Genomic DNA, 23161 nt, shown 5'->3' with positions numbered 1-23161 from the left:
AGGATCCATCACAGAGAAAACATTTTGTAATTCAAAATTCAAATTTATTCTTTCTTTTGTCTATTATATTTTGAGAGGAAAAACTATCTAACCCTAGATTCAAATTTTATTGTTTTTTTTATTTTTTAAAGATTTTTTTTATTTACCTTTAGAATGGAAGGGAAGGAGAGAGGGAGATAAATATCAGTGTATGGTTGCCTCTCATATGTCCCCTGCTGGGAACTGGCCTGCAACCCAGGCATGTGGCTTGATTGGGAATCGAACCACGATGCTTTGGTTCACAGGCCTGTGCTCAATCCACTGAGCTATGCCAGCCAGGGCTCAAATTTTATTGTTTTTATATTTTACGTTTAAGTCTTTATTTCATTTTGAATTTATTGTATAAAGGTATACATTTTGTATGTTGAGGCTCATTTTTTTTACCATAGATGTCCAGTTGCTCCCACAACATTTGTTGAAATAGATGGCTAATTGAATTAAGTTGCTCCATTGAATTGCATTTGCATGATTGTCAATAATCATGGAAATATTTGTGTGGGTCTAAATTCTAAGTCCCACTTTTCAGTGGGGACTGCTTTTCAGTCCCATTAATATGACTATTTCTTCTTCTGTACCATGCAGTTGTAAGTATTATAGCCATACAGTAAAACTGAATATCAAATAGAGTTATTCCTCTCATTTTATGCATCTTTGCAAAATTTATATTAATTCATCTAAGACCTATGCCTTTTCTTATCATTTTTAGAATAAGCTTGTCATATTTATAAGAAATATTGCTGCAACAAGAGAAAGTTCATTAAATCCATACATTAATTAGGGAAGAATTAATACTTTTGCTATGATGAATGTTCCAGTATAAGACCAGAGTCTTCCAATTAGGTTACATTTTCTTTGATTTAATAAGTGCTTTATAATTTTTAGTATACTGGTGCTATGTGTTTTGTTGAATGTATACCTAAGTAGTTTCTTTCTTTGGAGTAATTGTAATTGTTCTTTTTTAAAAATACCAGTTTCTACATTATTATTAATACATAAAAGTGATATTTGTGCTTTGAGCTTATATCCTGAGACTTTACTAAATCCAAATTTAATTTTAGGAGTTTTTTCTGTTTATTTTGTTTATTGTTTTTAGTTTCAGTTGTAGATCGATGTGTATTTGCTGCCATTTTATTGTTCATGTATTTGCTATTTTTCTTCTTCTTAAAGAAGACCCTTTATGTTTCATTTAATACTGGTTTGATGGGGATGAACACCTTTTGCTTTTCATTTTTGGAAAGCTCTTTATATATCCTTTGATTCTAAATAATTCCTTGTCTGGGTAGAGTAATCTTGGCTGTAGGTGCTTGCTTTTCATCACTTTGAATATTTCTTGCCATTCCCTTCAGGCCTGACATGGTGGAAATCAGCTGGGAGTTCTCTTCTAGGAAACTAACTGCTTATCTCTTGTTGCCTTAATATTTTGTGTTTTAATTATGATGTGTCTTGGTGTGGGCCTCTTTGGGTTTATCTTATTTGGGACTATCTGCATTTCCTGGACTTGTGTGTTTATTTCAATTACCAAGTTAGGGAAAGTTTTCTGTTATTTTTTAAAATAGATTTTCAATTTATTGCTCTCTCTCTTCTTTTTCCTGCACCCTCATGATGGAATGTTGGTTCTGATGAAGTTTTCCCAGAGGATCCTTAAACCATCCTCTTTTTTTTTTTGAATTCTTTTTTCTCTTTGCTGTTCTGTTTGGGTGATTTTTAATTCCTTATACTACAAATTACTGATTTGATTCTCAGCTTAATCTACTCTAATATTGATTCCCTGTACATTATTCTTTATTTCAGCTAATGTAACCTTCGTTTCTGATTGGTTATTTTTATGGTTATCATGTCCTTTTTTTGTGCTGTTGAAGTTTTCACTAACTACATCTATGCTTCCCCTGAGTATCTTTATACAGTGTTTTGAACTCTGCATCTGGTCAATTGTTTAGTTTCATTTTGTATAGTTATTTTTCTGGAGTTTTGTTCTGATTTTTCACTTGAGAGATATTTCTTTGGTCTCCTCATTTTGATAGCTTCCCAGTGTTTGTTTCTATGTCCTAGGTAGAGCTGCTATGTCCACAGGCTTGGTAGAATGGCCTTGTGTTGCAGGTGTTCTGTTGGGTCCAGTGGCACAGCCTTTCTTTTCATCTGAGCTGGGCATTTCCAGTGCACCCTACCATGTGTGCTATGTTCACCCTCTTGTAGTTGAATCTTGATTACTGTTGGCACATAAATGAGACAGATTGGCCCCCAGGCCCATTGACTTCAAGAACTGACTATCAATGACAGGGCCCCACCCCATGGAACAGGAGTTACTTCAGCAGGGCTTTGGTGCCTGCTGAATCCTCCCCTTAAATGTATTGTTTCAAGTTGATTGGATGGTACTGCAACATGGTCTGAAACTCCCCATTGGCTGTGCTAGCTCTGGGGTCTCCTGAAAGCTTCAGGCCAAGGTCAGTTTCTCTTTGTGCTCTACTCAGGTTTACTAGGCATGAGCTACAAACCGATCTGTAGATGGCTGCTACTTGTGTTGGACTTGGAGGTACCAAAAAAAGACCAAGCTACAAACCAATGCTGGCTACTGCTAGTGCTGTGCTTGGGGCCACTTAGCAGAAGGTACAGGGCTGGCTGAGGCAAGATGATGCTTTTGTGAGAGATTTTAGGAAAGTGTGAAGCATGAGCCAAGAGAGGCCATTTGTATGAAAAAGTCACTGGAAATGGCTTGGTTGGATCCAAAAGCTGGGTGGAACAGGGTCTCAAGGAATCACTAGAGTGGAAAGAACAATAGCCAGCTTGATGGAAGGAGACACAGATATGACTCCTACAAACTCTAATGTGGGGAGGGCTAGTAAAGGAAGCAATTTTTTTTTTTGGCTCTGCCAGCACTTTTGTATGGGAGAAAGCTGTCCCTCCAGCTTTTTCCCTGATGACAGACAACTCAGTTCCTACCTGTATATTCCTGGTGCCTTTGGAGTTGCTGCCTCAGTGATGGAGCTCAGAGGGAATGAGTCCAAGTAAGTCTGTGCATAGCTCCTTTAAGAGGAAGGAATACTCGTGACCCCAGAAGCCCTCTGTCTCACTCAGCCATAATCCTTTCTGGTTTTCACAGCCCCCCATGGTCCTGGGATTTTCCAAATAGATTATCATGCCATGAAAATAGGAAAGTTTTATTCTTTTTTTCCTAATTAATGTTTTTTCTTCACCTTCTTCTTTTTCTTCTTCTTCTCTTCCTCCTTTTCACATTGAATTCTGCAGTGGTGATAATTTTCAATACTATTTTGAATAGTATTTTGAATAGGTCCAAGAGAACATTTTAACAATTTTCCTCTTCTCTAATGTGCAGAGTATTTTTTCTTCATCAGTTTTTTCACATTACCAAATGCTTTTTCTCCATCCACTGATATTATTATGTGATTTTTCTTGTTTATAGCCTGTTGATATAGTTTTATTGATTGATTTTTGAATGGTGACTGAGACATACTTACCTAGGAAATATTTATTTGGTTATGGTGTGTAACTGTATTTTGCATTTTTGGATATGATTTACTTTCTTTTCCCTGGAGAACTCATTCCATGAATTCCTTAGGGGTAATAAAGTACAGGGTTTTGTTGTTGTTCTTTGATTGTTTAGTTGTTCGGGTTTTTTGTCTCTGTTTTCTTTTGATTTTGGTGTTACATTATTCCCATGTGAGAGGTTGAGTTATCTTTCTTTTCTTCTATTTTCTGGAGAGGACTGCATACAATTTTGCTATTTCTAATTAAATGGTTGGTCAAATTCTGTAGTAAAATGATCCAGACCCAAAGATTTTTTTCTAAGGAGATTTTTAAATTACACTTTCAAATACTTCAATAATTATAAGACTATTCAAATTATCTCTTTTATTTTTATTGGTTTTCACTAGTTTTTTGTTTTTGAAGAATTACTGAATTTAAAATGAATGGCCATGTTTGTCAATATGAAGTTCATAGTATTCCCTTATTATCTACTTACTAGCTACAAGGTATTTAGTGACAGCCTTGTTTCATTCTCAATATTATTGATTTATTTTATCTCTTTCTTACCTCTTTTCTATCTTGCTGAATTTTTAAAAGTTCTATTGATTGTTTTTAAGAACTAAGTTTCTGTTTTACTGTTTTAAATTTTCTGTAATTATTATTTTTAAATTTTATTTATTTCTAATCTCATCATTGTTATTTCTTTTTCTATATTTTCTTTGAACTTTTTTCATGTTTTTTAGGTGAAAACTTAGATTTATTTGAGATCTTTTCTCATTTCCAATGTAAGTAATTGCAATGATCAATTTTCTTCTCAACATTTTTTGCTGTTTCCCAAATACTTTAATATGTGTTATTTTCAGTTAATTTTATTCTCTATATTTAAAAAATTCTCTTAGATTTTTCTTTTGACCTATGGATTATTTAAAGGTAGGTTGTCAAAATTCCATGAGTTGAGAGATTTTCTTGTTGTCTTTCTGTTATTGATTTCCGTTTGACTCCATTATTGCCAGACACTGCATTCTGGTCTCTCTTGGTGAATGGTCTATGGGAACTTAAAAATATATGCATTTTGCTGTTTTTAGGAGGAGTGTTTTGTATATCTGAATGCAATCTTATTGATTCTGTTGTTCCTATCTCCTATAATCTTGCTGATTTTCTGCCTAGTAACTTTATCAGTTGAAGAGAAAGGTGTGTTAAAGTTTCCACATTTGAAATTTGTCTTTTTCTCCTTTCAGTTGTATCTATTTTTGCTTCTTGTATTTACTGGTCCTTTTATATAATACATATATATATATAGTATCATTTTGTCTTCCTGTGGATTATTTTTATCATTGTACACTGTTCTTCTTTGTCTCTATTAATCTTATTTGTTCTGAAATCTTATTTATCATATATTAATATCCTCATTGTTGCATGTTTTCTGATTAATTTTTGCATATTATATAATCACCAATTCTTTTACTTTAAGCCTACTTCTGTCGCATTTGAAATGCATTTACTGTATAGAAATAGTGTATAGTTTAGTACCTTTTTAAATCCAATGCCAATCCTTCATTTTAATAGGTATATTTAACCTACTTATATTTAGTTATGATTATGATAGTGCTTAAACCTGCCATTTTGTTACTGCGTTTTTGTTTGTTCTATACTTGCTCTTCTGTTTTGCTTTTTGTGTCTTTTTGTGGGCTACTTGCCATCTTTTAAGGATTCTGTGGATTTACTTATAATGCTTTTAAGAGTATATTTCTTTGTATACTCTTTGTAGTGGGTGCTCTGAGCATGTCAATATACATAAATGGCTCATTACCATCTATTGGTATCAATATTTACCACTTTGAAGTTTGGAAATATTTCTTCATTTTTGTTTTTATTCCTTCCTCCATTTAAATATTGTTTTGAGAATCAACTGGTGTTATATTTTTGTCTGAATCATCAATTTTTTAAATAAAACTCATGAGAATAGGGATAGTTCATTGAATATACCCATATGCCTGTTAATTCTACTGTTCACTTTTCTTATATGCATGATTCTTTCTTTTATCATTTTTCTTCTACTTGAAGAACTTCCATTTAGGCAATGTTCAAAGATATGTCTGCTCACAAAAAAATCTGTTACTTTTTCTTTATCTGATAATACTTTTATTTCCTATTATTATCTGATGAATAATTTCAATGAAAATAGATTTTGTGGTTTATTTTCACCACCAGAAAAATGTTATGCTACTTCCTCTGGCCTCCATGGTTTCAGATAAGTAATATAAATTAGTAAATTACATAGGGAAATTTACTAATATTATTTCTTCTAAAAGTCTTTCAGCTTCATTGTCTTTTTTTCCCTCTCTTTCTGGAACTCTGACTATATGCATACTGGATTGTAGTTATTGTCCGCCAGTCCAAGACTCTGTTTAATATTTTTCAGTATTTTTTCTGTTGTTTAAATTCAATTCATTTTATCTTTCATCCTTAAGTTTACTTATTCTACCATTTCCACTATCATCTGCTCTTTAGGTGTTCACTCTCTTATTGAGTCTATCCAGCAACTTTTTCTATTTGTTATTGTATCTTTTGGTTCTATAATTTCCATTTGGTTCTTTTTAAAATTTCTATCTGTCTATCAAGACTTATTTTTCATTTACTTAAAAAAATGTATATGTGATAGGTGAAGCATTTTTGTAATGGTTGATTGTCTTTTCTTGTTCAAGTTGTGGTTTTTCTGGTTCTTGGTATGCCAGGTGGTTTTTTTCAATTTGTATCCTTGATATTTTTCTATCATGTTAGGAGTTTTTGAATCCTATTTAAATCTTCTATTTTAATAGGCGTCCTGTTTATATTTAGCATTGTAGGTCCCAATGGGACCTACATTTGTGGGCTCATATTCTAAATACATCTTGTTTTTAGATCCTTAATGTTATTATTTTGCTGTGATCAGTTTATCATTTTTCTCTGGGATTTCCCCCAGTCCCAGTCATTGCTAATGCCCATTGCAATGTCAACAAATACACTGGATGCACACTTCTGTGGGATCCTCTTTGTTGGTCTTTGGGGCTCTCTTCAAGCCCTTCCACTACCAGGCCATAGTGATTGGCAACATTGTGGTGTAGACATCATTGACAACCAAAGGAAAACTAAATGGCATTCTCAGGACCCCAGGAATTAGGAGAATTCCAGGGCCAGGCTACTTATTATGGTATGGTCCTTCTTGCTGGTCTCGCTTGGCCACTCTGATATCTCTCAGATGAAGAGGGTGAGTTTCAGACCTTGTAGGCATAAAGAACACTTTTTTGGCTACTAATTTTTAGCAGGATTCCCACTAACAGCACTCATTCCAGCAGTGCTAGATTCTTTTTAGTTCAGGAGAAAAAATAGTCTTCATGAGCTTTCTTCTGTTGCTAGGTTTAGATTTTGAAAACTCTGGGCTTCAATCATATTCTTCTATTGGAGAGAAGATGTGGGAAAAATTACTGCTGTATTATTTCACTAGTCCTGGGTCCTAAACTAATTTGTATTCTGGCTATCTTTCAGAGCTCTCCTCTTGTTCACGATTTGCATTATTTCTACGGCTGTAGTTGTAATACAGTTGTACTACAGCCGTAGTTGTAATAGCCAAGATGGGCAGGGAGAAATGAGTCTACACAATCTTGTTAGGATCCTCATATCATTTTAATTTGAGCAAAGTGTTTGCACTTCTCCAGAATTTAGTATTTGTCAGATAGATCAAAATACACTTTTAGAAATCTTACCCCAAAATATTGATGATTTTTGTACATACTCATTAATGTACATAGCCTATATATTTCTACATGAAACAAGAAATACCAGCTTTGGCTTTTACTATTTTATAATCATTCCTACTAGCATTACAAGCTGAACCCCATAGACTAATGAATGAAGTATTGCTTCTGCAGATGTCTACATGGCTCTTAGTTTTGAAGCTTAGGAAATAAAAAAAAAAACAGAATAGTACATGAAAAATATTTGCAAATGAGAGCTATAACAATGGGGGTAGAATTATGAAAATGTAGATAAGAGAAGTAGACAATATTGACTCAATTTTAAATGTCATAGATAGCAAAATGACCATTTTGGTTTAGTGCTACTTTTTTAATTATATTGATTTGACTATATTTTTGCATTTTATGGTGGATAAAAGTCACTGTGTTTCCACTGTTTGAGTAAAACAAGCCCTTTAGTAATATTACAGAAAAAACTCAGGGTGTACACATGGTTTAAAACATTAGTGGTCTCCTGACAGATGCAGGTGTGAGAAGAATAGTTCAGAAAAGTAAGATCGTTTTATTGCTAGATTTAACTTCTGAGAATTGAAACCATCCATGCAGCTAGCTCACTGTTCACATTATCGCAACTTATTATTATACTGCTTTTATCAACATAACTTTACTATTGCCCAGGGAGATAAAAATTGTGAACACAGTTATAGTACATTTTAGAAACTTCCTGAGACACTCATGCTCTCTTAAATAAAATGTATCAATGACAGTTAATACATAAATAATCTTTGAAATATTTCCTGTGTCCACCAACTTAATGATAACCAAGTCCCATTCAATGAATGACCTGCCTTGAACAACACTTACATATCTTACTAAATATCCTAGCTTTGTACTCCACTCTCTAGATACTACTAAGGATCTATTGCAATGATGTTCTCTCTTCATATAGTTGCCAATATGTTCAGCTTTGTTTTTTTAACAGGTTTGATTGGTAATATTTGAGGAAATGAGCACTCGACAATACTTAGGAATGGCTATAAATGGCCTCTTGAAAGGATTAGTTACCATACTTTCCTTTTAAAAGTGTTTCTGGGCATGAACTATACCTTATAAAATGCTTTGGGTAATAGCAATAGAATTGTTCATTGCTGACTGTTTTACTGGTCCTCATGCTAACTACTGTTAAAGGCATTATCACAATTATCCAATGAGCCATGTACTATCATTATCATTCTCATTTTCCAAATGTGGAAACTGAGACACAGAGGGGTTAAACAACAAGCCCAAGTTCATCAAAGGCAGGGTTTGGTCTGAGGAAATCATATTCCAGAGTCCATGTTTTTAACTTTCTTCTTATGAACACTCTTCTAATGTTGTTATACTTGTAAACACTGGATTTTGTTGAATTTTCACCACCGTTTCCACTTTGCAGATAAGATTAAAGAAATCTGTAAGGACTAAATTACATACCCAGGATATCTTTATATATTTTGAAAAAGACAGGATTTAAAGTTTATAAAAATTCACTTACTTTCCCAAGGTCACACAGACCTAGGATTTGACAGAAGGGATTTGAATTCTAATCTTTCCATTAACACTCCTAAGTGAATCTGGTTTTATTAAGTTCTGAAACATCCTAAATGGTTACTGAACAGGCATGCACATACTTCAGGAGTCTCGAGTCAAAACAATACTTCTCTACTTGAAAATGTAAAGCTGGTACTCTACACAAGGAAAAAATTCTTAAAGCCATTATCATAAAAAGTCATAGGTCTTCTTCATTATTTCTTCCCTTGTTACAGTCCTGTGTTCTCAAACTAATGCCCTTCATACACTGCTCTGGCATTTCCTGATTTCTTAAACTTCAAAACAGAACCTTAAATGCTATTTAGTCATTCACAGAAGCAATACCTTATTCATCAGCCTATGAGGTGCAGCCAGTAATGCTAATGGCAGTGATTATGAAATAACAAAAGCACCAAACTGGTATTTGTCTCTCCACTTATAAAGGGCAAATTTAGTGATTACTTTGTATGCTTCATTTAGCGGACTGACCAGAGGATAGGAAAAGTTTATTCCAGATATCTCACACAATGAGAATGGGGAATGCCTAAACTAAGGGTCCTCTGTTTAATTTTGTATTTTATATACTGCATGAGTTCCACTTACACCATTCTCAATTAGTTCAATATTCACAGGTATACACAGACAGCTTCTTTCTTAGTGTTTTTTACAAACACTAATCCCATGTTATCAAATTCCTCTGATGTGCTGTTTTCTTTGAATTTGTCATAAGTCCACATGCCATCTTTTTCTTCAATTTGCTGCACTTAGAAAAGTGGTAAAAATTAGTACGATCTAAGCAGTGACATTCTAAATTTAGACACGCAATAAGGTATCCTAGAGAGATCGCTTCTCTTTGTTCAGGCTGAGAGTAAATGTAAACAGGTTTTGCTCACTGCCTTTGGAAATCTTAAATGAGTGGAAGCAAGTAAGGGGTGCAAATATATATATATGATATATCCTCTTTGAGATATATATATCTCAAAGAGAGATATTTATAGCAATAATGATTACAGTAAATTGCTGTTATTAATTCTTTGTTATTATTGCTTCTGTTAATAAGTGAGGATTATTCAATTCAGAAATATAGTTTTGATTTTGATAAGAACAATCACAAAAGGCTTAATTGTCTTTTTTAATACAAACCCATTTTTAGTTATTGGGTTTAACAGATATGAATTTAGTTTGTCAAATTACCATAGATATTCCTAAATGCTTCTTTAATGTTCATGCTTACCTCATTGGGTACTAATAACAAATGTTTGGCAGACCTCCTCTGCCTGAGATACTTTGAGTATCACTACTTGCTCTAATGCTTCCCAGGTCACTATTTCTAATTCTTGGAAGAAGAATCTGATTCCTTCAGCCTGGGTCAGATGTCAGTGAGGACAGATCAACATCCTGGAAATGGATGGCTCACCGTGGGAAGAGGTACCATTTTTCCTTAGTAAAAGAGACTGTAACTTTAAAAAAAATCTCAGAAATTTATTTGATGTTTGCTTGATATATTTATACAGAAAGGTGGGGACTATTTGCTTTGGGTGCCCCTGGTAAATTACAAGGAGGCATTGAGCTAGACACAGATGTCAATCTGGAGAAATCAGAAATGGAAATCCCAATTTTATTACTTTCCTTAGTTTAAACATTTGTCTCTAGTCAAACTAGTCCACTCCTTTAAAACATGATCAATGCGTTGAGCCATTGGGTAAAAACAGCTGATATTCTAGGAGGGTATTTTATGTTTAGGGCTGTTAGAATATTTAAATACTTAGAAATAAAAGCTATTTATCTTAAAAGTTTTCAATACTGGAAAACATTTAAGTCTAAGTTTTATAGTTGGGATTATAGCTGTTTTGTGTTCCTTAAATAGGACCCTGTATCCCACAAAGACAATCTTTGGCTTTGGCTTTCATTGCTCCCCTCTGGCCACCTCCATCCACTGCTGCTTTTCCTCTCAAAAGCCTCTCCAGCTGCCTTGCCAGTTCAGTTTCATTTGTATCTGTGACCTTTTGAACCTTGAAGACACCCTTCTTTTCTTCAGTCTTTTCTCTTATAACAGCAGTAGTTTGACTGAGAAAAGAGAGGCCCTCTCCTCTCCAGGGCTGCACAGTCATCACAGACTGAGGAGACGCTATTAGATTAATCTCGATGGGTATGGTTTCTAAGGAACAATTTATTTCTGCTCTCGGGGCTTTTTTTTATGGCATTCATATTTTCATAACCATAACAAACCACTTCAATATCTTCTCAAATTTTTGACAGCTTGTGGGGTCAAATGCCTATTAATGATGTTAATGAGTACTTCTCATTTGTGTTTATTCAAATCTAAACTATCCAAAATAGATGGGTTAAGGCTGAATGCTTAAATGCATTGTAAAAATCACATCTGGCTCTTGTACTTATCAAAGACTCAAGCAGTCCTCTGGAACAGGCTTGCCAGAGGCTTGTCCCCAGTGTATTATAACACCTTAGCAACATGATGAAGAGTTCTGGGAACACTTTTGGATTTGGTGAATTTTTCTTCACATTTGATTGCTTTCTATGGAGAAATTCTTCTTTTCGAGAGATCAATGTATCCTTTTACTTTGTCCACTTTAATGATAACCACACATTCATTCCTGTCAATTCAGATGAGCTTGTTTATAGAAGGAATATATCTTCTGCACAATTCACTAAAAATTATTGTGCCTTCAGTGGTGTTGAATTCTAGCAGGCTGACATAAGCCCCATTTACACTCACCATTACTGCACCTTCCACCTCAGGAAATTTGTGTTGATAAAATCGATACAAAGAAACTGTTACTTTTAAAATGTGTCAAACATTCCCTTCTTGATGAAGCTACTTTTCACAATTGAACTGTTGTCTCAACAAGACCCTGGTATGGGAGTGTCTGGGTTTGTCTCAGCATTATTTCTTTTTTTTAAGCATTTTTAAAATTTAATTATTGTTCAAGTACAGTTTTCTGTCATTTACTCCCATTCCAGCCCACCCCAAGTGCTCCCCACCTCCCTCCCATTTCCACCTCCCTTAGTTGCTGTCCATGTGTCCTTTATACTTATTCCTGTGAATCCTTCCCCTTTTCCCCTGAAATTCTCTCCCTCTCCCTTCTGGTCCCTGTCAGCCTGTTCTCTATTTCAGTGTCTTTGGTTATATTTTGTTTCCTTATTTGTTTTGTTGTTTAGCTTCTTGTTAAAGATTATTTGTCTTTCACCACCTGACTTATTTCACTCAGCATAATGCTTTCCAGTTCCATCCATGCTGTTGCAAAGAATAGTAGCTCCTTCTTTCTCTCTGCGGCATAGAATTCCATTGTGCAAATGTAGCATAATTTGGGGATCCATTCATTTACTGATGGGCACCTAGGTTGCTTCCAAACCTTGGCTATTGTAAATTGTGCTGCTTTGATCATTGGAGTGCATAGGTTCTTTTGGATTGGTGTTTCAGGGTTCTTAGGATATACTCCTATCAGTGGAATTGCTGGGTCAAAAGGCATATTCATTTTTAGTTTTCTTAGAAAATTCCATACTGTTTTCCATAATGGTTGTACCAGTCTGCAATCACACCAACAGTGAACTAGGGTCCCCTTTTCCCCACAACCTCTCCAACATTTGTTGTTTGTTGCTTTGTTTATGATGGCCATTCTGACCAGCGTAAAGTGATATCTCATTGTGGTTTTAATTTGCATCTCTCTGATAGCTAGCGATATTGAGCATCTTTTCATGTGTCTCTGGATCTTCTGTATGTCCTCCTTGGAGAAGTATCTGTTCAAGTCCTTTTCCCATTTTTTAATTGGGTCGTTTGTCTTCTTAGAGTGGAGTCATATGAGTTCTTTGTATATTTTGGAGATTAAATCTTTGTCTGAGGTATCATTGGCAAACAGGTTTTCCCAAACAGTTGGTTCTCTTTTTATCTTAATACTGTTTTATTTAGTCATGCAGAAGCTTTTTATTTTGATGAGATCCCATTTGTTTATTCTTTCCTTTATGTCCCTTGCCCTAGGGGACATATCAGTAAAAATGTTGCTGCAAGAAATAACTGAGATTTTCCTGCCAGTGTTATCCTCTGAGATTTTAATGGTGTCAAGGCTTATGTTTAAGTCTTTTATCCACATTGAATTTGTTTTGGTGTATGGTGTAAGTTGATGCACAAGTTTCATTTTTTTTTTGCATGTAGCTCTCTAGTTTTCCCAACACCATTTGTGGAAGAGGCTATTTTTACTCCATTTTATGTTACTGTCCCCTTTGTCGAATATTAATTGACTATAGAGAGTTGGGTTTATTTGGGGGCTCTCTGTTCTGTTCCATAGGTCTATGCGCCTATTTTTCTGTCAGTGCCAGGCTGTTTTGATTACAGTGGCCTTGTAATACAGTTTGATATTAGGTTGATATTGATAGGTTGTAATACAGTTTGATATTGATTCCCTCCTACTTTGTTCTTCTTTCTCAAAATGGCAGCTGCTATTCGGGGTCATTTATGGTTCCATATAAATTTTTGAAGTGTTTGTTTTATGTCTGTTAAATATGCCATTGGTACTTTAATAGGTATTGCATTGAATCTGTAAATTGCTTTGGGTAGTATGGACATTTTGATGACGTTAATTCTTCCAATCCATGAGCATGGTATATGTTTCCATTTGTTTGTGTCTTCCTTGATTTCTTTCTCCAGTGTTGTATAGTTTTCTCCATACAGGTGTTTTACCTCCTTGGTTAGGTTTATTCCTGGGTACTTTATTTTTCTTTTTGCTCTATCTAATGATTTTTTTCTCGATTTCTGCTTCTGCTGTTTCATTGTTGATATACAAAAATGCCTCTGATTTCTGTATATTGACTTGGTATCTCCTGTTTTGCCAAATTCATTTATTAGGTTGAGCAGTTTTTGGGGAGGAGTCTATAGGATTTTCCATGTACACTATCATGTCATCTGCAAACAATGACAGTTTTGTTTCCTCCTTTCCTATTTGGATGCCTTTCATATCCTTTTCCTGTTTGATTGCTGTGGCTAGGACTTCCAATACCATGTTGAATAGAAGTGGTGAAAGTGAAAAACCTTGTCTTGTTCCTGATCTTAATGGAAAAGCTTTTAGTTTTTGCCCATTGAGTATGATGTTGGCTGTAGGTCTTTCATATATGACCTTCATTATGCTTAGGAAGGCTCCCTCTATTCCCACTTTGCTGAGTGTTTTTGTCATAAACAGGTGTTGTACCTTATCAAAAGCTCTTTCTGCATCTATTGATATGATCATGTAATTTTTGTCTTTGCTTTTGTTTATGTGAGGTATTACATTTACTGATTTGTGAATATTGAACCATCCTTGCATCCCTGGTATGAATGCCACTTGGTCACAGTGTATGATCTCTTTAATGTATTGTTGGATGCAATTTGCCAATATTTTGTTGATGATTTTAGCATCTATGATCATCAGCAATATTGGCCTGAAGTTTTCTTTCTTTGTTGTGTCTCTACCTGATTTTGGAATTAGGATGATGCTGGCTTCATAAAAAGAGTTTGAGAACCTCCCATCATTTTGGATTTTTTGGAATAGTCTGTGAAGAACATAGGTTAGCTCTTCCTTAAAAGCTTTGTAGAATTCACCTGTGAAACCATCTGGTCCGGGGCTTTTGTGTGATGAGAGTTTTTTGATTACTGCATCAATTTTATCTGCTGTTATTGGTCTGTTCAGGCTTCCTGCTTCTTCTTCATTGAGCTTTGGAAGATAATATTTTTCTAGAAATTTGTCCATTTCACCTAGATTTTCAAATTTCTTGGCATACAGTTCTTCATAATAATTTCTTACAATCCCTTCTATTTCTGTGGTATCAGTTGTAATCTCTCCTCTTTCATTTCTGATTGTGTTTATTTGTGTCCGTTCCCTTCTTTTCTTGATGAGCCTACTTAAAGGCTTGTCTATTTTGTTTATCTTTTCAAAGAACCAACTCCTGGATTTATTGATCCTTAGAATTGTGCTTTTAGTCTCTATGTCATTTAGTTCTGCTCTGATCTTGGTTATTTCCTTCCTTCTACTTGCTTTTGGCTGTTTTTGTTGTTGTTCCTTGAGTTCTTGTAGGCGTAGGGTTAGGTTGTTTGTTTGAAATGTTTCTATCTTTTTTAGATAGGACTATATTGTTATGAACTTACCTCTCAGGACTGCCTTCACTGTGTCCCAAAATTTGGGGTTGTTGTGAGTTCATTTTCATTTGTTTCCAGAAACTTTTTTATTTTTTCCCTAATTTCATTCTTGACCCATCTGTTGTTTAATAGAATGCCATGAAATCTCCATAATTTTGAGTGTTTGGGTTTTTTTTTTGAGGGGTGGGTTTCCAGTTTCAGTCCCTTGTGGTCAAAGATCATGCTTGGTATAATTTCAATTTTCTTGAATTTGTTGAGGCTCATTTTGTGTCCTATCATGTGGTCTATCTTTGAAAATGTTCCATGTACATTTGAAAAGAATGTGTATTTAGCTTCTTTGGGATGAAGGGCTCATATATATCAGTTAAGTCCATTTCATCTAGGGTGTTGTTTAATGCCACAATATCTTTGTTGATATTTTGTTTGGAATATCTGTCAATTTTTGACAGTGGGGTGTTAAAATCTCCTACTATAATTGTGTTGCTGTCAATATCTTTCTTGAAGTCCTCTAAGATTTTCTTTATATATCTGGGTGCTACTATGTCTGGTGCATATATATTTATGATGTTAATGTCTTCTTGGTGGATTCTTCCCTTGAGTATTATGAAATGACCTTCTGGGTCTCTCTTTATGGCCCTTTTTTTTGAAGTCTATTTTGTCTGATATGAGAATTGCGACCCCAGCTTTTTTTTCTTGTCCATTTGCTTGGAAGATTTGTTTCCAGCCCTTAAGTTTTAGACTGTGTAGGTCTTTTGTCCTGAGTCGGGTCTCTTGTAGGCAGCATATGTGTGATTCATCCTTTCTTATCCATTCAGCTATTCTATGGCTTTTGATTGGAGCACTTAATCCATTTACATTTAATGTTATTATTGATAGGTACTTATTCATTGCCATTTTTGTACCTGTGTTCCTCTCCGTCTTACTCTTTTCCTTCCTTCCCTTAAAACAGTCCTTTTAGTATTTCTTGTAGAGCTGGTTTGGTGGAGGCATATTCTTTTAGACTTCTTTTGTCTTGGAAGCTCTTCATTTGGCCTTCTATCTTGATTGAGAGCCTTGCTGGGTAAAGTAGCCTTGGTTGCAGGCCTCTGGTTCTCATTACTTGGAATATTTCTTGCCATTCTCTTCTTGCTTGGAGTGTTTCCATTGAGAAGCCAGTAGCTAACCTAATTGGGGTTTCCTTGTATGTTACTTCATTTTTCTCCCTTGCTGCCTTTAAGGTTCTCTCTTTGTCTTGGAATTTTGCCATTTTAATGACAATGTGTCTTAAAGTGGGCCTCTTTGGGTTCCTCTTGATTGGGACTCTCTATGATTCCTGGATTTGTGTGACTTTTTCTCTCATCAAATTAGGGAAGTTTTTCATCATTTCTTTTTCAAATAGTTTTTTTATCCCTTGTTCTTCTCCTTTTTCTGGTAGTCCTCTTATTCAGATATTATTGCTTTTCACATTGTCTTGCATTTCTCTGAATCCCTCTTCATTCTTTCTGAGTCTATTTTCCTTTTCTTGCTCTTTTTGGGAGTTTTTTCTCCTTTGTCCTCTAACTCACTGATCTGATCTTCTGCTTCATCAATCCTGCTTTTGATTTCTTCTACTGTGTTCTTCAGTTCAGAAATTGTATTCTTCATTTCCTCTTGGCCTTTGTGATAGTTTCTATTTCCTTTTTCATGTTGATATAGTTTGCGGTGAGATCATTGTAACTCCCCTGTAGTTTCTGGTAGCTCATTGTGAGCTCTTTGAACTTCCTGATAACCAGTGCTTTGAATTCAATATCTGATAGTTCACTTGCCTCTATTTCATCTAACATTCTTTCTGAGGGCTCCTCCTTTCCTTTCATTTAGGGATTGTTTCTTTGTCTCCCCATTGTTTGTTTGACACTTCTTGTTAGCCTCAGCTTCTTAGATTGATCTGTTCTGACTCCCTGGGTTTATGGTGTGAACTTCTGTGGCAGAATACCTGTGAAATTCAGTGGTGTATACTCCTTCAGGTATCTTGATGTTCTCCACTTCTACCTACTCCTTTTGTGTGTGTTTGATCAGTCGGAGGGGGAGGCAAAATGGTTTATGACAGCAGGAGAGTATTTTATGATATTTACAGTCACAGCCAGTAGAGAAGAAATAAAAGATCTTTAGGCTATATATAGTGTTAATCATAATGTTCAACCCATCTTGGCACTTTCAAGAAACGATGGACAAAAGATAAGTCTCTTGTTGGGGAAGGAAGGCTTGTGAGTTGGATCTAGAAAGAAGTGAGGTGGGCATGCAGTCAGATTCTGAGGTAAGGTAAGAGTAAAGGATAGTAAATAGGTGTAGTGTGTAAACAAATAGAGTTAATCACTCCAGTAATAGAATTCAGGAAACTGTAAAGTAGACTAAGATCCGAGAGATGTGTTGTGAAGTATTTACAGTTGTATTGAACAGCTATTATGTACAATAATATTAGAGCTACAATGATATGAAAGACTCTATGTTATCTGGATAACATGAATAGGAGGTATAGAACTTAGGGTAGTGTGCCAAATGAAAACTAGTGTCATGAAGTGTAGAAAATTAGCAATACACTATGGAGGAGAGAACAGGGAAAACCTGTCAAATGATACAATATAACCAGCCAAGGCAAAGAAGCCTATACAGGAAAAGGAGGGATACAAAGATACTATTAAAATATAAAAGAAGTGAGAATAATGAAAATATTAATAATAATAATACAAATATGCAGCAACTTGTGGCTTCTCTTCTATAGCAAGGTGAAATCTGTCTCTCTGTCTCTACTGTTGGGGTGCCCCCTCTTTGGTTCCAACTCTGGTCTTTTCACAGTTCCAAGTTGTTTGTGTCACTTGTGGGTAAAAGAGAAAAACAAAACATAACAAAACAAAAAGGCAGAAGGGAGGAAAAAGCAATAAGTTTGGAAAGAAAGGAAGAAGGAATAAAACAGGAAAGAAGAAAGGAGAGGAAAAAGTATTGAAAGACAAAACAACAATAAAATTTAAAAATACAAGATTACTTAAAAAAACACGTCTCTTTTTGGTTTCAAACTGGCCAAACCGGTTTTTCTGGTTGCAGCAGGCTGAGGGGTGATTTGTGTGGTCTTTCTGCTAGTGCTCTAGCAAGAGCTAACCTGGGGCATCTCTCCAGTGCCCCAGGAAGGGGGTCTAGATTCTTTTCAGAGCAGTTTCCCCAGGGGTCCTCGCTGTGGGCTGTGGTGTGGGCATGCACAAGTGCCAGCCAGGCTGTCTGGGTCACATGGGATCTGGCACGGAACATCCCAGTTCTATGGGAAAACTCAAGGGCTTCTGCCCATCCTCTGGATTGCTGACAGGCTAGTGGGGAGCAGGCCAAGGGGCTGTTGCAGAAGAATCCCAGTTTACTTTCCAAAAAAATTTCTCCAGAAAGCCTGCCTCTCAGCTTAATACTCCAGCCAGACCGGTGATTATCATGACTATTGGAGTCAGAGCCTGACAATGCTGCTCTCAATTCTCCTGGGCTGGTGATGTCAGAGTCTGCAGTTGAACACGGCCCTTTGTCCTTACTCTCTCTGTAAACTCAAGCAGAAAGGTCTCTTCCTGGTGCTGCCCAGCCTTGCTTAGATGGAGAGGGAGGGAATCGATGACCCAGCTCTCTCTCAAGGACCCTGCAGCAGACCCAAGGCTCCCAAAGAGTCTGCCGTAGACCTGCTGGGCGCTGGGGCTCTCGAAGAGTCCGTTGCAGACACACCATGCACTGGAATGTTTGTTGCCGGCAGAGGCTGCTGGGTGCTGGCCGAGGCCACTGCTGCTCTTGTCTTTGCTCTGGTCCTTGAGACCCTACTATACTGCAGCCGCCTCCTTATCGTCTGGTTTTTCAGTGTCCATTACAATTTCTGGTCTCTTATTTTCATATATGTTGGGGAAATATTGGCTATGTGCACTGTTCCTCCATAGATTGGCCAGGATTTTCTCCCATGTGCACGGGGAAGTGGAATCCGCTCCATCCTACTCTATCGCCATCTTCCCTCTCTGTCTCTGCACTGTTTCATTATAACAAGAAGCCTCCTAAATTGGTTTGAACATGATTCCATATCCCCAATATCTGATCCTCCCCGCTGTCTAATGGGGTTTCTCCTCCTCGGTCATCCCCCACATGATGTGTGATTACCCCGGCCGACCTTTAGCAAGAATACTGGACAGTTGGTTTAGTCAGAATCTCTCTTCATCCCCGAGGTTTCCTCTTAGTAATTTTTTATCCTCTGTGTCTAACCTTGCATCTTGGCTACAAATCCCCACTTTTTCTTGTAGTACTCAAAGTTGAATCCAATATCCTTCTACGACTACAAAACTTCATTGCAGCGGTCCCTACACTTTCCATGATGGTCCTGAATAAAGTCTATCCTACCGTTATTTAACCAAAGTCGTGGATAGTTTTTTCTTTAACAAATGAGTCATGGGCTTCTCAAGGTGGCATAAAAATATGATGCACTTTGCACTTTTTTTGAAAGACATAAGTTGTACAAAAACAGATGTTCAAAGTGTCCTGTGGTCAAGTGAAACTGTGTGGCTTTTAGGAACCATGTGACAAGCCTACCAAGAGACACTCAGCAATGTAGTGCTTAATACAGTAACCATCCATGTAACAGTGTTTTTCTTCTTTAACACAAAACAGTAGGATATACAGAGGCAATATTTTCACCTGGTCATATATCTATCTAGATTCAAAGCAGAACAAAAGGAGTATGTTTGTGAAATAAAGGATATGCTTGGTGGGCCTGTTTTCTGCTTGCAGTAGCTCATAGAAAAAATGAGATGGATCATGTATGTCAGAAGGAAGAACTGTATTAACAAGAAGGCAAGAAAAAGAGAAACTGGGAAGTGTTTGGGATTTGCAATCAGTAACACTTGACTTCAAATGTCCAGATCCTCACTTTCATTTCACTTTTAAAAAATGTTCTTCTGGAAAAGTGGTTTAATAAAGTAATGACACTTACATAATGACATTCTTGTAATAGTGAAATGAGGTAATATGTGTAAAAACACACAAACCATGCTAGCCATTTAAGAAACCGCCCTTTTAAAGTATAACACACCTTGTCATGATTCATCACTTAATTATCATGAAATTCTAATAAAATTCAAGTATTCTAGCAGATGAAACAATTGAGAGATTAAGTGAACAGATTTCTCTTAACAGTTTCAGCATATGAAAGTGAAGAAATAAGGCTCTGCTTTTCCAACTTCGTCAAGTAACACTGGAGATTGTTATTTCTTTGAGTCAATTTAATGTTTCTGACCATGCTGGAAAGTATTCCTTAGTTATGAAGACTGACATTTTGCTTATGATGCAGTAAAAGTGGACCCCTGTCTTCAGTGTTGTTATGTGAGAGTGGAGGTAAGAGAAGCACAGGGAAGAAGCATGGTGCATGTGGTGATGTGCAAGACAGGCCAGCTCTGGAAGAGAGGACATCTGACAGCAGGAAAGGCAATTTTAGATTCTAGACTCGTCATAAACTCAGTGATTGGACATAAAAGGAGCAACTGAAAGGAAGACAATGCAATCTATTTAGTTAGACAACAAAGAAGGATTAGATTTTGGAGAAGATGGTATTTTCTTTTCTACCCATTTGAGTCTCTAACCCATTCTTGGGAAGAAATACATACTTCAGTAATAAAGTGCTTGCACCCTGGTGGGTGTGGCTCAGTGGGTTGAGTGCTGGCCTGCAAATAAAAATGTTGCCAGTTCAATTCTGGGTCAGAGCACATGCCAGAGTTGCAGGCCAGGTCTCCAGTAGGGGGAGTGGGAAAGGCAACCAATCAGTGTTTCTCTCCTTCTCTTTCTCCCTCCTTTCCGCTCTCTAGTAAATAAATAAAATCTTTTAAAATAATAAGTATTTGCTTTTGCTACACAGACAGAAAAGGAGGGTTGAAGGGAATGATTTGGCCTTCTATCACGAATGTAATAGGTGAAACTTAGAAATACAAGAAACGTGGAAAAAGGAAAGGGCCAATGCAGAAATATTGGGTAGGAATATTTCCATAGTTCAATGAAGTTTTGAAGTGTGGAATGTTTCCATATTTCATATTTCAATGAAGAATTATTAGTATGGAAGCCCAAGACACAGCAAAATGCCATGAACCTAGCAATTAGTTAATATATATTTTATTTAATAGGTGAGTGATAGGACTACTGAATGTTGCCATGGCTACTATTATTGCTATAACTAGTAGTCTTACTAACTCTAATGGTCCTGCTGTTATTATCACTATTAGAATATTTAAGACAAATTTCAAATATTAACTTGGTTTTTCTCCATGTGTTTTCTTTTTCTTTTTTTTCTATTGAAACTAAACAGCTATTTTCCCTCCACAAGCTTCTATCTTTGTGGACAAAAACAACCAATTTTAGGATGAATGTCAGTGGAATACTATGATAAGACAAGCCTGCTGGGTTATTTCCCCCTCCCAAAAATAGTTAAAACTAGGACTGGGGGAAAGGAGTGAGACTGGGCAGCCTCAACTGATCCCTAGTCACTGGAAGCTAACACTACACACTACTCACAATCCTTTTTTGACATTTTCTATACACCAAAAATGATTGTGGCAGCATCTAGGATAACGTGACTAAGAGTGGGAGAACATAGAGAAACTTATGCACATAATCAAGACAGAATTGAACTAAACCAGCAGGCAAGCCAGCATGACTTGCTAAGACTTTAGGCTTTGAACTGACTCCTTGGGTTTAATTGCTGGTGCTGCTGGTTAAAATTTCTGTGACCTTGAAAGAGCTCTTTTACCTCTCCATGCCTCAATTTTTTCGTCTATAAAATGTAGATAATAATTTATGGAGTTATTATGAGTAACACATTTGTCAATACACTCCAAAATGTGTCTCTTAATGTTTTTTGTTAATTTCCTTATTTAGTCTCAGAAGAATTCTATGAGGATCCTATTTTCATCAAGCCTATTAAAAGTCTCATCAAGACAAAGGCTTAGAGATGTGACATAACTTAGTCAAGATGATTCTGCTAATAAGCAAGATACATTACTGCATCTGTAAAGCATTTGAAACTAGAGACATATGTAAAGAGGAAATATAAGAAAAATGTTACAAACAAAGCTTGGCTTCCCAAAAGCACAACAAGAATACTTGTTTATCAAACAAAGCTAAGTTTATTAGACTTGTTCAATAAGTTAGAACTCCACTTTGAATAGTCTTAGGAGTACTTTAGGGTAATATATATCTATAAAGCTATATATATTTATATTTATGTATTTATATAAAGCCATATATATATATATATAAAGCCATCTATCTATCTATCTATATGTGTGTATACATATATATATATATTTATTTATATATGGCTTTAGTAGTGAGACTGATCAATTTTAGGGTGGCTTTTGGCAATTAGAGAACTGGTTGGCATTGGACAAAATTTGTAACTTAACATTTTTGGTTTTATGATTACTCTGGGGTAGTATCTGGAGGCATTATTGATGAGCAAGTGGTATATCATGATAAGCGAGCAGTTAGTTGGTTCAGTGTTATCTCCTAAGAACAGATATTGTCTGCGAACAAGCAGTTAGGATATTTCTGCTTGGTCTTAGCATGCTTTAACACACACACACACACACACACACACACACACACACACAGAATTCTGCTGGCTTCAGTTCGGAGAAAGAAATAACAAAATAATGGGAAGAGACCAGCTAGAAGAGTGTCACTAAGTATCATATGGAGAGATCTATCTTGATTTATAAATGTTCAGCAAGGAAATTCCCACACAAGTTTGGACATAGAAATAAAGGCCTTGCAGCACATTTTCTTTTTTTTTTATTGTAGATTTTTTCTAGAGGTACAGGATATAAAAATGATTTGAGTTTTGCTTTAATGTAAGAATCCAGCTCAAACTGGAAGTTATAAAAATGAATGACTTACTGAAACCCTCAACAGCAGAATTCTGAAAGCCAATTTAATGTTAACTTCTAAACTACTAGTATACAAATTTCCCCCTTCTAAACTACATTTATTACTTATTTCTCATTATTGTCACAACCTACCTTGTTTTACATACAATTATTATAAGGAATAACCCTGTTGAAGTTAATTTTATATTTAAAAACACTTATAAACACTTATTAAAATTATTTCCTTTTTGAAAAACATAAAAGGTATTCATTTGGGGAATGAATAAAAATGTCCACTAACCTCTCATGTCACTGAAGCGCAGTGACCTATCTCCATGCAT

At 35.8% G+C, this 23161-nt stretch overlaps 1 pseudogene; it reads right to left on the bottom strand.

Annotated features, from left to right (window-relative positions):
* Nucleotides 1-10681: 10681 nt before the first annotated feature.
* LOC119065163 (eukaryotic translation initiation factor 2 subunit 1-like) lies at nt 10682-23161 on the bottom strand (annotated as a pseudogene).

This window comes from Artibeus jamaicensis, unplaced genomic scaffold, assembly GCF_021234435.1.
Source record: "Artibeus jamaicensis isolate MK-2021 breed Jamaican fruit bat unplaced genomic scaffold, CSHL_Jam_final contig_452, whole genome shotgun sequence".
Lineage (NCBI taxonomy): Eukaryota > Metazoa > Chordata > Mammalia > Chiroptera > Phyllostomidae > Artibeus > Artibeus jamaicensis.
This window is presented reverse-complemented; position numbering and strand designations above follow the sequence as displayed.